Source organism: Ovis canadensis, chromosome 16 (genome assembly GCF_042477335.2).
Source record: "Ovis canadensis isolate MfBH-ARS-UI-01 breed Bighorn chromosome 16, ARS-UI_OviCan_v2, whole genome shotgun sequence".
Classification (NCBI taxonomy): Eukaryota; Metazoa; Chordata; class Mammalia; order Artiodactyla; family Bovidae; genus Ovis; species Ovis canadensis.
In genome coordinates, this window is record NC_091260.1 from 27,417,286 (window position 1) to 27,432,543 (window position 15,258).

General features: G+C 43.6%; 2 long non-coding RNA genes across 2 annotated transcripts in view; one reads left to right on the plus strand and one right to left on the minus strand.

Annotated features, from left to right (window-relative positions):
* The window catches only part of LOC138421876 (uncharacterized), a 114,185-nt gene that overhangs the window by 83,587 nt on the left and 15,340 nt on the right, over positions 1-15,258 (plus strand). The gene's annotated exons all lie outside the window — the stretch shown is intronic.
* Positions 1,461-12,770, minus strand: LOC138421875 (uncharacterized). The gene is made up of 5 exons (XR_011249661.1): positions 11,203-12,770; positions 10,550-10,713; positions 8,888-9,310; positions 8,104-8,197; positions 1,461-4,917 (listed from the first exon to the last, which is right to left on the minus strand). It is a non-coding gene; the product is annotated as an uncharacterized lncRNA (long non-coding RNA).

Sequence of the window (15,258 nt, forward strand, 5' to 3'; positions counted from 1 at the left end):
ACCACTAGACTACCAGGGAAGCCCGATAATGAGTTTTAATGGCAATCAAGAGCTAATATTTTGTGCATTAGTTAAGTTTTAAAATTGAAGGCTGTTCCCGATCTATTTTTAAAGCCCTCTGCTTCTCTGGTCCTATTCCACACCATTTCTTTCCTGCTTCCAACTCACCAGTCTGACAGAACCATGTACTAGTCCTGATACATTCCACAGTTTCTTTTCCACCTTTACTGAGATAAACTGACAGGTAGCATTGTGTAAGTTTCAAGTGTATAATGTTGACTTGCTCACTTCTATATTGCAAAATGCTTACCACCACAGCATTGGGTGTGACACCTGCATCATGTCCTAAATGACCACTTCTTCTTTGCAGTGAGAACATGTAAGATTCCCTCTCTTAGGAACTTTAAAGGATGTAATATAGTTTCATTAAATATAATCACTGTGCTATGCATTCGATCCTTGGAACTAAATGACTTTACAACTAGAAGTTTGAACTCTTTGACCAACATTTCCCTCTCTCCTACCACCCCATGCCTCTGGTAACCACGATTCTATTCTGTTTCTTTGAATCTGAGTGTTTTAGAGTTCACACATATGTAATAATCATATACTATTTGTCTTTATCTGGCTTATTCTGACTTAATTTCATTTAGTATACTGCATTTAAGATCCATCCATGTTTCCATAAAGGATGGATCTTGAATGCAGTATGCTGAATGAATCCATTCTTCTTGTGGCTGAATTGCATATATACATACATATCTTCATATCCATTCATCTGTTGATGGACACAGGTTATTTTCATATCTTGACTATTGATTGTAAAATTTCTTTCTTTTTGCTTAATTTATTTAATTTTTACTTTTTTTGGCCACATGGCTTGGTTCCCCAACTAGGGATTGAATCTGTACCCTCTGCATTGGAAATGCAGAGTCTTAATCCCTGGACTGCCAGGGAAACCCCTCACTCCAGCCCCATAGTTGCTTATATCATTTTTCACCTGTCAGTTAACTTCTTCCCTAGTTTCCTTGATTATGATCCTATTCTTCCTTTAAAGTAATCACATCTTTTCTTTTACAAAGTCTCCTCTGATTCCCTTAGTACAAAAATAATCTCTTCCTTCTAGTCATTCTCATGGCATTGCATATTTTTAAAATAAAAATTTAAACATAGAATAGGATTAGATTTACAGAAAAGTTGTGATTACTCTATAGAGAATTCCATATTCCTGTTGGCTAGTTTCCCTTAATGTTTACATCCTACATTACTGTGGTACATTTGCTACAACCAATTAGCATCATTGGTATATATACTGAGCACTTGCATTTATATTATAACTCACTCATAACTGTAAACTCCTTGAAGCCAGGCCATTAACTTTTTCATTTCTGTAATACATACTAAGTCTGTTTCCCACTGAGCACTGTGTGAGCACCAAAACAATACACGTCAAATGAAAGAAGAGTTGTCCTCATTCCTTTAATTGCCTACCTCAACCAAAGCCCTCAGTTTGTCTATTATAAGTCAACTTTTTGTTGGGGTAGAACATACATGCAGAAAAATGTGATCATAAATTACAGAGCTCACTGGATTTTCACAAGCAAACACACTCATATAATTCACCCACATCTTCAAATAGAATATTTCCAGCACATTTTCTTTCCCCAGAAGTCCCCCAGTGTACCCCTTCTGGTAACTGCTGCTTTCCATTTTGATGTCTGATATTGCCCTCAGTTATATTTTAATAATGGATTCACAATCACAGTATCTTGGTATAACCCACTTTTATATTATCATATCCATGCAAAGTGGCTTGAATCTTCTATTAAAAAATTAACTGCTTGATTAAAGGAAGTACAATGAAGTAGCTTTCGCAACAGCCAAACAATGTCCATTGTCTTTGTAGTTTATATAGTTTCTGCATCAAGGTCCAGCTTATGGTTGGAAGTACCCACTCTGGCTGAAGGACAATTCCAGGCTGACAACATCAGTCAGGCCAGTGTAGGAAGTAGGACATAAACCATTTTGGTTTCTGTTCCCTTAGAAACACATGGAACAAAATAGAGTTTGTCAAATGGAAATATACAAAACCACCGGGGAAATAAATGTTATTTTTAAGCTTCTAAGAGGCTATCACAAATAACTGGGAGGAAAGTGGAAAGAATTCAAAACGCAGGTGACCTTTTAACAGGCAGAACACAGCAGGGTCAGCAAGTGCCTAGAGAACGTTGTGACTTAGAGAAAGATGCTGAGAGTCCAGGCCAAGAGGGACTGACCTCACTGGACATGATGAGAAGTTACTGTGAAGGAGCTGGCTTTTTCCTAGTCCTGTGAAAGCCAGACAGCAAAAAGGAAACCATCCTCCAGAAATGGAAGCGTTGAAAACCGCTGGCTACTAAAAGAGGACCAGATTTTGAGATCTGGGAGCTGGTGGGTTTGCTGCTGGAAGGCAGGTCTGGAGTGTTGCCCTCCAGAAAGCTGGTTCTCCTCTCCTCGCAGACCAAGTACCATGGTGGCGTGTCTTAATGCTGCCATTTGGTCAGTCTAGCTTTCCTCTCAGAGATAGCTTTGAGGAAACGGACTACACTGGAGACAGAGCTCTCGCATAAAGGGAAAGCGTCCCCAGACCAAGCACAGAGGGGAGGGGAAAGCCAGGGCTGCTCCTGGCTTTCTCTTGGGTTACAGACAGTCATGGCCAAGCACGGCTGGGACCTGCAGTGCTCTGGTCCTCACACAACTAGTAGGGTGGTGTGCCTCTCACTAACTAGACTAACAAGTGACAGGGTGCATAAAACCTGGGAGAAGAGGCCCTGGGAGGCTGAATTTACTCCCCAGCTGCCAGCCTTTGTCCCACTATCTTGTCCTCCTATCACAACTTGCAGACCAGGTGACTTGCAGGAGGTAAAATAGAAGTAGGCTTATGCAGGAGCCCACAGAGAAGTTTTGGATGGCTCATGGGTTCTGCTTATCCCAGCTATCTGGAATCTTACAAAAACATTACACCAGTCTCTCAGAAAATGGAGCAGGGACTTTCCAGAGGGCAGATCATAGCAGGGCAGTAAATGCAAGTGGTGATTCTCTCCCTTCACTCAGACCAGTTCTCCCACCTTTTTTTTCTCTGATTTTATTATTTTTTTAAATAGAAAGTGACAAGAAGAGTTTCCCCAAATAATACATTGGAGCTTGTGACCAACAGAATTAAAATAGATCATTTAATAACAGTGTTCTAAAAATAATCAAAAGATGCTTGCTCCTTGAAAGAAAAGCTATGACAAACCTAGACAGCGTATTAAAAAGCAAAGATATCATTTTGCAAACAAAGGTCTGTATAGTCAAAGCTGTGGTTTTTCCAGTAGTCATGTAGGGATGTGAAAGTTGGACCTTAAAGAAGGCTGAGCACCGAAGAATTGATGCTTTCAAACTGTGATGTTGGAGAAGACTCTTGAGAGTCCACTGGACAGCAAGGAGATCAAACCCATCCATCCTAAAGGAAATCAACCCTGAATATTCATTGGAAGGACTGATGCTGAAATTCTAATGCTTTGGCCACCTGATGTGAAGAGCTGACTCACTGGAAAAGATGCTGACACTGGGAAAGATTGAAGGTGGGAGGAGAAGGGGGTGACAGAGGGTGAGATGGTTGGAGGGCATCACTGACTCAATGGACATAAGTCTAAGCAAACTCTGGGAGACAGTGAAGGACAGGGAAGCCTGGCATGCTGGAGTCCATGGGGTCACAAAGAGTCAGACAGGAATCAGCGACTGAACAACAAAAATTAATTAACCCCTTATCTTCACAGGGAGTTTTCCCCATAGTTGCCAGATTACTACCTTCTTGACCTCTCTTTCTCAGCTGAGTGGAGAGGGTGCATCCTCTTCTGTCGCCAGCCTCCATCTTCATTGCAAAGCCCTGTGACCTCTCACTTCACAGACACAGAAAGCTCATCCTGCAGCCAGCCCCTACCCTGGTTCCCCACCCTCAGCAATATGGAAAAGGGTGGAAGTTTTCAAGTTCTCTCTCTCTTTAACATAAACTGGATGAAATTCTTAGTTTGGGTTTGTATGTTTCACCAAAAACCAATCCTGGGCAAACATGAGAAAGGCTGCAGAGTTGGTCCACCTGTTACCTGGATTCCAGTAAAAGATGGAGGCATCCTGGCGGTGGTTTAGTCACTCAGTCGTGTCCCACTCTTGTGACCCCGTGGACATCCCACGCCCATGGGATTCTCCAGGCAAGAGTACTAGAGTGGGTTGCCATTGCCTTCTCCAGGGGACCTTCCCGACCCAGGGATTGAACCCAAGTCTCCTTCACTGCAGGCAGATATTTACCAACTGAGCTATGAGGGAAGCCCCATCCTAGATGTCCATAAATAGAAATAATATTTTCGTATGTGAGAGTACATCCACTAAGGAGGTTCTAAAGGAGCTTTACAGAAATGCTGGCTAATCCAAGCACAGGCAATGTATCTGCTCTCACATTAAGCTAAAAAAGATTCAAAATTATTTCCTTATAACACGACTGCAGCTGGGCAGTGTTAACATCTGCAAAGAAAGACAAAAACGGCTGGAAAGAAATGCATCAAAATGAACAGAGATGGAGCCCGCAGGGTGAGACGTTGCTTGATTGCCTTTTCTCTATAATTTTCCAGCTTTTGAAATGAGCATGTCCTACTTTTATAACTATGAAAAAAAGCACAGAAAGTCTTGAACTTTGCATTTAACCAGTGGGCCAAAGCAATAAAGAGCAGAGGCTCCGTGGCGGGGCACCCAGCGCTCCTCAGGGCCGCAGGGCGGAGTTGGCTACCGCCGTCCGGGCGGGGCGGGGTCCCGGGATCGCCTCCGGGGCTCAGGACCCTGCTCTGCGCCGGAGCCTTCAGAGGGGAGCCTGTTTTATCTCTGCGCACCTATGACGTCACCCTAGGAAAACCAGAAAGCGCCGATTAATCACGAAGTCAGGACTAATCCCTGAAAGGAATTCGGGTCGGGGTGAGATGAGAGGGTGCCCCAGACGGCGATGTCAGACGCCGCCGCGGGGGCCGCCGTCCGGACAGCCACGCCCCCGGCCCGGCGGGCTGCGCAGGGGCGCCTGCGCAACAGCCCGCAGGTCGCTGGCCCGCCACCTGCTCCCTCCAGCCAGGCAGATTTGCTGTGCTAAGACCGTGCTTGACTATCACCACGGTGCTGAGACAATGGTTTGCCCACCATCTGCAGTAGTATCAGAGCCCCAAAGCGTAAATTAAATCCTGGACCGTAACTGAAATTCACTTGGAGAGAGAGGCCATTCTTAAAGTATAGGGTTTTATAGCTACCTGCTTTAATGAGATCTGTATTAGAGTTCCATATTATTCATGACTTTATTTTTATTAAAATTGTTTTAACGATTTCCAACCATTGTTAGCCTGCTCCGTTAGCCAGTTGCTGGAGGATGGCCCGGCTCTAGGATCCAGAGTCAGGGTGCAGGCCTGTGTTCCCCAGGAGCCCTTGTGGGGAGCCACCGCAGCAAAAACAGAATGGGCGCCTAGCAGCAATTTATGGAACAGGGCTGCCGACGCCTGGAGAGGCTTGCTAAGGGAGGGTGACCCTTGGATGCTGGCTGCTTTCCTTGGAGATGGTCCTTCACACTGGTCTTGCTGAAAAGCTATGTCCTCTGGGAGAAAAAGTGATCAAAGGATTCTAGGGGTTCTGAGATGTCAGTAAAGACATCAGATAGTGAAATATGTGGTTCTTATGAATGGCTTTGTAAAGTCTTCTGAAAAGAATTCTGGGTGAGGTGACACAGTCTTTTCGGGCCAGTCAAGCAACGGGCTTGATGCGTTTTAAGTGGGAAGCTACTGGACTTTGCTCAGGAGGCAGTGCTGGGAAGAGTGCCTAGGAGCACAGGGAGTGAGGGACGCCTCCCTTCGCCTTCACAGCGTCTCGTCTCACAGCAGGCTCTTCCATGAACTTTCCTGTGGGCAGTCTTGAAGGACTCCCGCTGGAGTCCCTGCAGCTCAGTGTCCCGGCTCCTACACCCTGGGTTTGGTTTATCAGGCACATGTTAAACTGTCAGCCATACTATGAGTCACACCAGTGAGCAGGGTGCAGGCAAGTACCTGGAACTTGGGGATGAGTGTAGATGGAGCTGGAGTCGGGGTCCACATGAGCAGCACTGGTACTCCTAAAGAATGCCGCTAAGTGCAAACTGCCCTGCTGATTCGTTTTAATCACATGAGGACTTGACACGATCTGTTTTCTTCCTTCCTTCCTTCTTCCTCTCTCTCTCCCTCCTTCCCTCTCTCCCTCCCTGCCTGTCTCTCACTCACACACACTCTTTCTCATTCACACACGCACTCTCTCACATACACACACTCTCACACAGTCTCTCTCACACACTCCCACACACACTTTGTCTCTTTCTCACTCACACACACTTTCTCACACCCACTCGCACAGTCACTCTGTCTCTCACACACATTCTCTCATTCACACACACTCTCTCTCTCTCACACTCTCTCTCTCACAACAGAGGTCTCACCAGGGTTGCTTTATGAGCTTCACCCACACACTCAGTGCTACATCATGTTAGATTGCCTTGGCAGGGAGAAGGGTGTTTATCTGCTTCTGATCACTGTTGGAGTCTCAGGCCTTTAAATCTTTTGAACTTAGATCCATTGTTCCACACTGGCTGCTACTGATTCTACAACCCCAGTGCTTTCTTGATTATATTTCTTTGGCTAAAATGTGATGCCTTTTCTCCCTCTTGGACCCAAGGGGCTGGGGATGTGGAGGAGGGTTCTTAAGCCATAATCAGTAGCTTGAGTCCCTGTGACCTGTTTGGAGCTCATAGTCAATATCTAACTGGGTTCAGGAGAAGTAGCAGTGGGTTTATATAGCTCAGGAGAGATAAGCCAGTTCAAAGGTGTGGGAGGAAAAGATAGGGATGTTTGGTGGCTACTAAAATCAGAGCTTCTTAACCTGAGGTTATCATCAAAATTACCCAGCAAACTTAAAAATAGAGGCTTCCAGGGTTGGGAGTGGAGCAGACATCTGTGGTTTTCAAAGCTCTTGGCTGATTCTGATATTGGGTAAGGCAGGGCCCACTGGTTTACGGTGTGGGCTACTGTGAATGAGGGGTAGCACTCAGCTTAGGCAACACAGTGTTTCTGGGGGTGAGGCTGCTAATCAGAAATAATGAGGTTTTGGAGATATATTTAGCCCAGTTTTCCAAAATTAGCCTTGCTGATGACCTTAAGACTTGGGACTCAGCTGAAGGGATCTGGGAAGAGGACCAAAGTACCTACCTCCTGAGTGATTAGGAGGCAAAGGTTTGCAGGTCCCTAAGCCTAAAGGAAAAGAGTTTGGCTTAGGTCAAAGAACCATCAGTCTTTTGAGGTAAAACTGTATGTCCAAATTGCAGATGAGGAAACCAAAGCTCAGAGCAATTAGGTGAATCATCTAAGGATTCCCAGCTAGTTGGTGGCAGAGACAGAGCTTGACCTTTAGGCTGTTTGATTCCCGAATGTGAGTTCTTTTGGTGTCAGATTTCATTTCCCTTTTCAGAGGCCGTTTTAGTCCAAGAAGAGAGTTGAATATAAGCTGCAGAGCTGGGGCAGTGGAGGTGAGCAAAATTTAAGGAACAAATGATAGTGCTAAAAGCCGCAAAGAGCATTTATTTTGAAAACTCACAGTGGGGTTATTGTTTCAGTTAGGTTCTCCATAGTGTGAGATTTTAGTATATCCATGATATCTTCAAATCAGCTTGAGTATTAGGTAGGGGCATAATAAACCAAACCAGTGGAACCAAAGGATGCTTAGCTTCTAAATTTTAATAAACAACTATTCATACCTTTCCAGAATCACTTAAAAGGAAACAGGTATAACTTTGATAATATAGCCCTCACATTTTAGCAGTGTCTCTAAAGTGCTCACTGTCTTGGTTTGAGAAGAAAGTCAGCAATGACTTGGAGACCATGCCATACTTGTAACATGGGCTTGAGAGTCCAGAGCGGGGAGAGTAAAGGAAATGACAAAGCACCCTTTGGAGGATGAGGACAGAAATCCATGTAGGAAAATAATCACATCTTGGGGATCGTGAAGGGTCTGTAAGTACTACCGATTACTCACCAGTTGTAAGATCTCCCAGCATTAATCCATCTTGGCAGTGGGAAGGATGTTACCAAATGATTACATTGCCTGCTGGCTTCTTCCAAACTCCTGGCTGGAAAAAAAAATGAGTGAATATTCACTCTGGATGATGGAATTGTTTCTTGTATAGAGTCTACCTCATGGAGGTCCTTCAAACAAATAAACTGGGATTTGAAATTTTATTTTTTTGTTGACCACATTCCAACAAATTCTGAAGTATCTAAGTCGTATCCTGGAAGCAGTTTCCTTAAATTTAACCAGACTCATGTCAGGCCAATGACCACTGAGGTTATATTTTAGCCTTATATTTTAAATACTCTGGAAATGTCAAACTTGGCCCCATCATATTGGATGAGACAGAGGGGGGCAAAAAAGCTTGGTTCTTGAAGGTGCTGTAACATTTTTAGGTCAATGTTTACTTAACTTTCAGCACACAAGATGATTGGAAAAAAGTGCACTTGCTGAAAAACAAAATAAATTTTTTTTCTTCTATTGGTAGGAGATTCTTTACTTAAAAGCAGTAAGGATAATGTGGGATAGAAGACAAGAGGAACTGCATTCAGGTGCATGCAGGTGCTAGAAGAATTCTTTGGCTACTGTGGATTTTGAAATGGCTAGCCCTTCTTCAGGTAATACTTGATGGGATTGTCAGGGGGGGAAAAGCCCCATTATTAACTAGCAAACCTCAGGAGACGCTAAGTGTCTTGGATATTTAAAGGAGAAAGAGAGAGAGGTAAGTGTACCATTTTAGCATATTACTAACCCTTGTCAGCAGAGAGGAGGTTTTCTTTGAAGAGAGGCGCTAAACACATTTTCACATTATACCTACAGAGAGGGTTCACCCAGGAGCCAAAGGCAGGTTGTCATCCAGGAACACAATCTTCTCCCAGCTCAGCAGGTCATGAGGACCTTGTTCTTAAACCTGGGACTATCGCCAGCCTGTGGAGAGACACTTTGGCTACTCATATAGCTCACAGGCCTGGGAAGAGTGTCTTTGTTCCATATCTTACTGGGTGGCTGTGAAATTATAGGCCTGGTGAAAAACCATCTTCCTCAAAGTGCTGCAGATGGTTGGGGGCCAGAGGCAGAGGGCTGTGGTCCAGAACGGTGATGCTCAGAAGCCTCTTTAGTTATTGTAGAGTCTGAACTTCCAGGCAGATCTATTTCTTGAGCAAGTCATGGGCCTCTGCAGGTGAGATGGAACATTGGATAGCCCAAGTCATAAATTACTGTCTTGTCACTGAATCGGCTAGCTTGTGCCACAAGTTTTACAGGAAGACAAGTATTTGATGAGTATTCACAGTGGGAAAGTGAGGTGATACAGGCTAAGTCATGTGGAACAAGCAGCACTTTCAGCTTCCACCTGTTAAATGCCTTGGCTGTGAAGGCCATTTTATCTCAGGGAGTATTGACCAGATTCCTCAGAGCCAGCATCCAAGATCAGAGTTAAAAAGAAGAAGAAGAAGAAGAAGAAGAAGAGCAGGACAAGAACTGCTGGTAGGAAAGGGAGAGTCAGGATTAAGAGGTGGGAGGAGAGAGTTCCAAGAAGGTAGTGTTATAAACCCTGTGAGGTCAAGCCCCAACAAGGTTCTTCCTCCCACCCCCCGGTGTTGTTTGAACCAATAGAAAGAGAGCAGGTTTGGTTCAGAAGCGAAGGAAAGCTTTCTTCTTTGATCAGAGGATGTAGAGGCAGACGCTCAGGCTCTAGAGCACATGCCGTGGGATAAAAGAGGATCATTGGAAATGAATCTTCATTTTAACCTGTATCAGAAGGCAAGGGCTTTTTATATTCTAAAAGTTCCTAAGGGTTTTCTTTTGTAATCCTAGCTTGTCCTAATTTTCTCCCATTCCCCATGGTTGCAGATGAGATTTCAAAGTGGCAGGAGAATGCGAAGTGGGAAAGAATTACTACTCAAGTCAAAACTGCTTGAGTTACATATGAGACCCTTGATTGTTTCCAAAGCATCATTCAAAGCACAATAAAAGTAAATCTGACTTTTAATTGTTACACCTTAGGTAATGAAGGGCCCCTAATAAGGTTCTCTCAATTTATTCTCATTCCTATATCCTTTGGGGAAAAGACTTCTGAGAGTGAGTTGAGCTTAAGGCAAATGAAGCCTTAGTACCAGGAAAAAAAATTCACTAATATTTCTTGTAGCAGATTTAGTATTGCCAGAAAAGGATACCTAAGGTATTATATATAGAGAACAAACACTGTAATCTTGATGTTATGATGGGGGACATTTCACTGATTAACTTTTTGAATAGTTTGCTGTCTACTAACTTTGAAGTATTTCTTACAAAAAGATGGCTGTGGGAAGGTTATATTCAAACACACCTGGATAAATCACCCATTGTTTCGGTGAACTCAACTGTTTTTTCTATCTGATAAGTTACTCAGCCTTGGAGCACTAGAAATACTTACCAAGATCATTAATTATATTTCCCATCATGTACACACTGTGCTCGGGAAGGGCTGCCATAGCCACTGCTGTGAATGGAGAACAGACGAGCTGTCCTATTTGTCTTCCGCACTTCTAGCTTGATTGCATAGGTGTGCTTGACTTTATGCAGTTTCTGTGAAACATTCTGCATATCACAGAACACAGTGAATTTACTTAGGCACTATTACATTAAGGAAGGACTAAGAGATGTGTAATAAAAAATTTAATCCACGTTTTACCATTTTAAAATTGCATTTCCAATAGATGTATTTCATTCTCTAGCTTTCTGCTTTAGGGCAGCATCTAAGTCTGATTTTCAGGAAACAGGCATCAGAATTGTTGGGGAAGTTTGTTAAAAATCTAACAGAAAAAGCAACAGATGCTTGGGCTCCCACCCCAGATCAACAAACTTGTCATTTCTGAGGCCTGGGAAATTGATTTTAACAAGTTTCCTGACGCTTCCACCTCCCCCATGGTGATTTGGAGCACAGCAATATATTTATGGTCTCACATTCTGTGTTGTTTCTCTGGTGGGGGGAGGAGGAAGGAGAGAGAGATGGGAGGGGAGAGAGAGGGAAAGAGAAAGAGAGAAATTCTCGGTTTTGCTCTAAACCATGAACAAAGAGAGAGTAACCTCTGTTGACAGGCAGAGGATGAGATGATTGGATGGCATCACTGATCCAATGGACATGGGTTTGAGCAAGCTCCGGCAGATGGTGAGGGACTGGCCGGCCTGGCGTGCTGCAGTCCATGGGACTGCAAGAGTCGGACACAACTGAACGACTGAACAACAGCAACAAGCCTCTGTTGATGGTTTCTTGCCTCCTGAAATGAACAAGGAAACAGTTGAAGAAATCCTGGGTGTTTTTGTAAAGGGCACGCACTGGTTGTGTGGGCTGATAAACCTGGGGCTGAAAACATTTGAAACTGCAAATTTTCAAAACCATGAATATTTGGAATTTTTAAAAATAAATAGGAGCACACTACCATAGTTACCATAGTTTGGATCCTAGTAATTTAGAGTATGTGACTCTTTATCGAGATAAAATCTGCAGAATATCCAAACCAAGAGTCAATGTTCCAAGGTTTCATAAATTTAGGACTTTAAAAGATATATAAATTCTTGAATTCAGCCATTAATTGTGCCTGTTAACAGGCTTTTATAATGCTTAACTAGGTAATATAGGTACTATATTTATAATTTCTCTTAATCTCATCTAATTTAGTCATACCTCTATAGATCTTAGTTTACATGATATACTGTATAAAGGCAAATTACATCAAAATATTGTCTTTTTTGGCTGAAGTTGTGTCTACCTAATGGTCTTAATCTAGCATTCTCAATCCTTGCATGAAATTGGATTTGAAGGGAAATCATTTAGGTGGCTCTAAAAGGAACAGGGAACCTTGCATAAGAGTTGTGTTTGTGGTCTCCAACCAGGTTCCCTCCGCCTGCAGGCCTGGCTCTGGCCTCTGGATGGAGGTGTGTGGGGGAGGTCTCTTGGAGATCCCGGCTTGGTTTACTACTGTGGCGAGGCTGACGGCAGCTGCTTTCCCAGGCCTGGAGGCTTCCACCCTTGGGGTGATGTGCAGTTTCACCCCCTTGTCTAGCCCATCATGACTTCCTGTTCTTTCTCTGTAATGTTTTTCAGATCCGCTCCTTCCTGTTTCTTTCCCCCGCCTGATTCTGGTCCAGGCTCTAATTACCTCACACACACCTGCACTCTACTCACATCCTCTTTCCTGTCTACAACTTTTCCTCTCACCATATTTTTTCCTTCACATGGTTGTTAGCATCCTCTTCCTTAAGCATCCTTTCCATCACACGCCTCTTCCAGCAGCTCCCAGTTGCATCAAATGCAAGCTCCAGTCCTCCCTCACTGCCCAGACCATTATCTCCTTGACAGCTGGACCCCACTCCAGCCAAACAAATGTCCTGACACGATGTCTCTACAATGCTGCAACATCTGGTTAATTCAGTCAACTCTGTCAAATCTTCAGTTAATCATCTGGATGTTTTGTCTACAGGACGCCAAACATCTGGATTGACTGAAGAAATCTATGCTGATAGGGTTGTTGTTTTTTTTTTAAACTGAATTGGCCAGATGTTTTGGCATCATGTAGACACATCACTGTCTCCTGCGTTTGTCTTAATGGCTTGTCTGCATAACGTTCTCTCCACCTGCAACATGACCTGTCTCCTCAATGCCATGTTCTCCCTTCCTTCCAAATTATGGTCAGAATTCTCTCCGCCACAAAGCAGTTCTAGACTAATCCCACTAAACCATAGTCCGTGTTCATTCTAGCACTCAGTTTTTACACACATAACTCTTGTCAACTGAAGTCACGGTGCTGTGTCTTTATTCTGGGCTGTTAGCCTCCTTTGGATTGTAACTCTATAGGTATACGCAAGCTGTACTGTAAAGCAGTCTGCTTTGTATAGCAAGAGGCATGGTAGTCTAGTGATCAACTCAAAACTCTGGGTTCAGTCTTGTTTTAAATTTCAGCAAGCTGCTTTACTTCATGTGTGACCTGGACAAATTACTTAACTTTGCAAAGCTTCAAGTCTCCTCCTCATTTGTAAAATGGAGGCAATAGTACAGCCTATCTCACAGAATTGTTTATAAGGATTAAAAGAGTTAATACAGATAAAGTACTTAGAAGTGTCTGGCACAAAGGAAGCATCCATTAAATGTTAGCTGTTTTCATTATATGCTTTATAAAGCTTGGTTTTTGTGTTTATCCTTTCTTTTGACTGTGACAGGTAGGTAAGGCAGCTGATACTGTTTCCATGTGAGAGGAGAAAACTGATATTAAGAGGTTATATTGTTTTTCTGTTAAATCAGTTGCATGTCTAAAGCCTTATACACATTCCATGTCTGGCTTTCTACATATTACCCGTTGGCCCTCGGCTCCCTCTCGTCTCTGGAGTTAGAACATTGCTTTCTATAAAGAGCAGGTACTCAAGGAAGCCATGTGTGTTTTCCTACAGACCAGAGGTCCCTCCAAATGCTGTTTGGATCTGTGCCCACCTGTGACAAAGCGTCTTATGTTAGAATGAGAAAAAGACAATGTAGTAAGGGTTCCTAAAGTGAAATTTCTTCAAATATTAGAGCTGTTTCTGAACAGAAGTTATAACCTTCCTTCATTTTTAGTATACAAATGCCCTAGCTTTCTGAAATGATGGTAATATTAAGTGATAAAATACAGAGCAACACTACATAACATTGGTTGCTCAGCCGTGTCCAGCTCGTTGCGACCCCGTGGACCATAGCCCGCCAGGCTGCTCTGTCCATGGGATTCACCAGGCAAGAATGATGGAGTGGGTTGCCATTTCCTTCTCCAGGGCATCTTCCCAACCCAGGGACTGAACCTGGGTCTCCCACATTGCAGGCAGATTCTTTACTGTCTGAGCCACCAGGGAAGCCTCAATACTATAATGGATCCTGGTGTTTGTTTTTTTTTTTTGGAGGGAGGGTTATTCATTCAACAAATATTAAGTGTCTGTCTTTGCTAGGCATGGTTCTAGGCATTGGATCAATAGTAAAACTGACAAAACTCCTTGTCCTCCTGGAGGGCATTCTGTGGTGGGAGATTATGATAAACAACAAATAATTAACATCTGTAAAGCTTAGTTTCTCATCTGTAAAGTGGTAACAAGAGTTCGTGCCTCCTCCATAGGGTTGTTAATAAGAGTTAAATAAATTAATAAAGAAGAGTGCTTAGGAGTTTGTAGTGCCATTGAACTACAGTGGGAGACGTAGAGAAACAGCATGCGGGGTGGGGATGGGTTGCAATTTTAAAGCTGAGTGGGTTACTGTAGGCCTTACTGAGAAAGGGCCATTTGAGCAGCCTTGAAGGAGCTGTGGGAGTTGGGGTGTGGAGGACAAGAAGTCAGGCGGGACCGGCTAGGGCACAGCACCTGAGAGGACTGCATCTAGCTCGTTTGATGCAGCGGCGGACACACGGTGTGGTCAGTCCAGTGATGAGGAGGAGTGTAATAAGGGGGGAGTCAGAGATTGAGGGAGGGGATGGGGGTCCTCTAGAGCCTTGTAGGTCATGGTGAGGCTGTGGGTTTTACTGTGAATGAAATGGGGAGACGCTGCCGGGTTTGAGCAGAGAAGTATAACAATATGACTTATGTTTTAAAAGGGTGCATTTGGCTGCTGTGTTGTTAATAACTTAGGGAAACAAGGGTCGAAGCAGGGAGCCTGGTTATGGTGCTGTTACAGTTCTCCACACGAACGCTGATGGTCCCTTTGACCAGGGTTGGTAACAGTGGGAAGCAGTAAAAAAAATGGTGAAATTCTGGGTATATTTCAAGGGTTGAGCCAACAGATTATCATAACAGACTGGATACAGGGTGTGAGATGAAGACAGGAATCCAAACTATTTGGCCTGAGCAACTAGAAAAGTCTCACTGCCAGTGGGGAAGATGGGGGAAAGTGCAGGAGAAGCAGATCCGGGGAAGAAGGGCTCGGAGGTGTAGACAGGTTCAGTGTTGGACATGTTGGCCTGATGACACACGAAATCCACAGGATGGACATTAGGAAACTTCACTCTGAAATGGACCCACACCTCACATGCATAACTTTTCTAAATTAATTTAAAAATCACTAATTGAATTCTTTGGTTGCTTGGGAGACAGTACCTATTCTTAACTACTGTATTCATTTATACCAATAATATA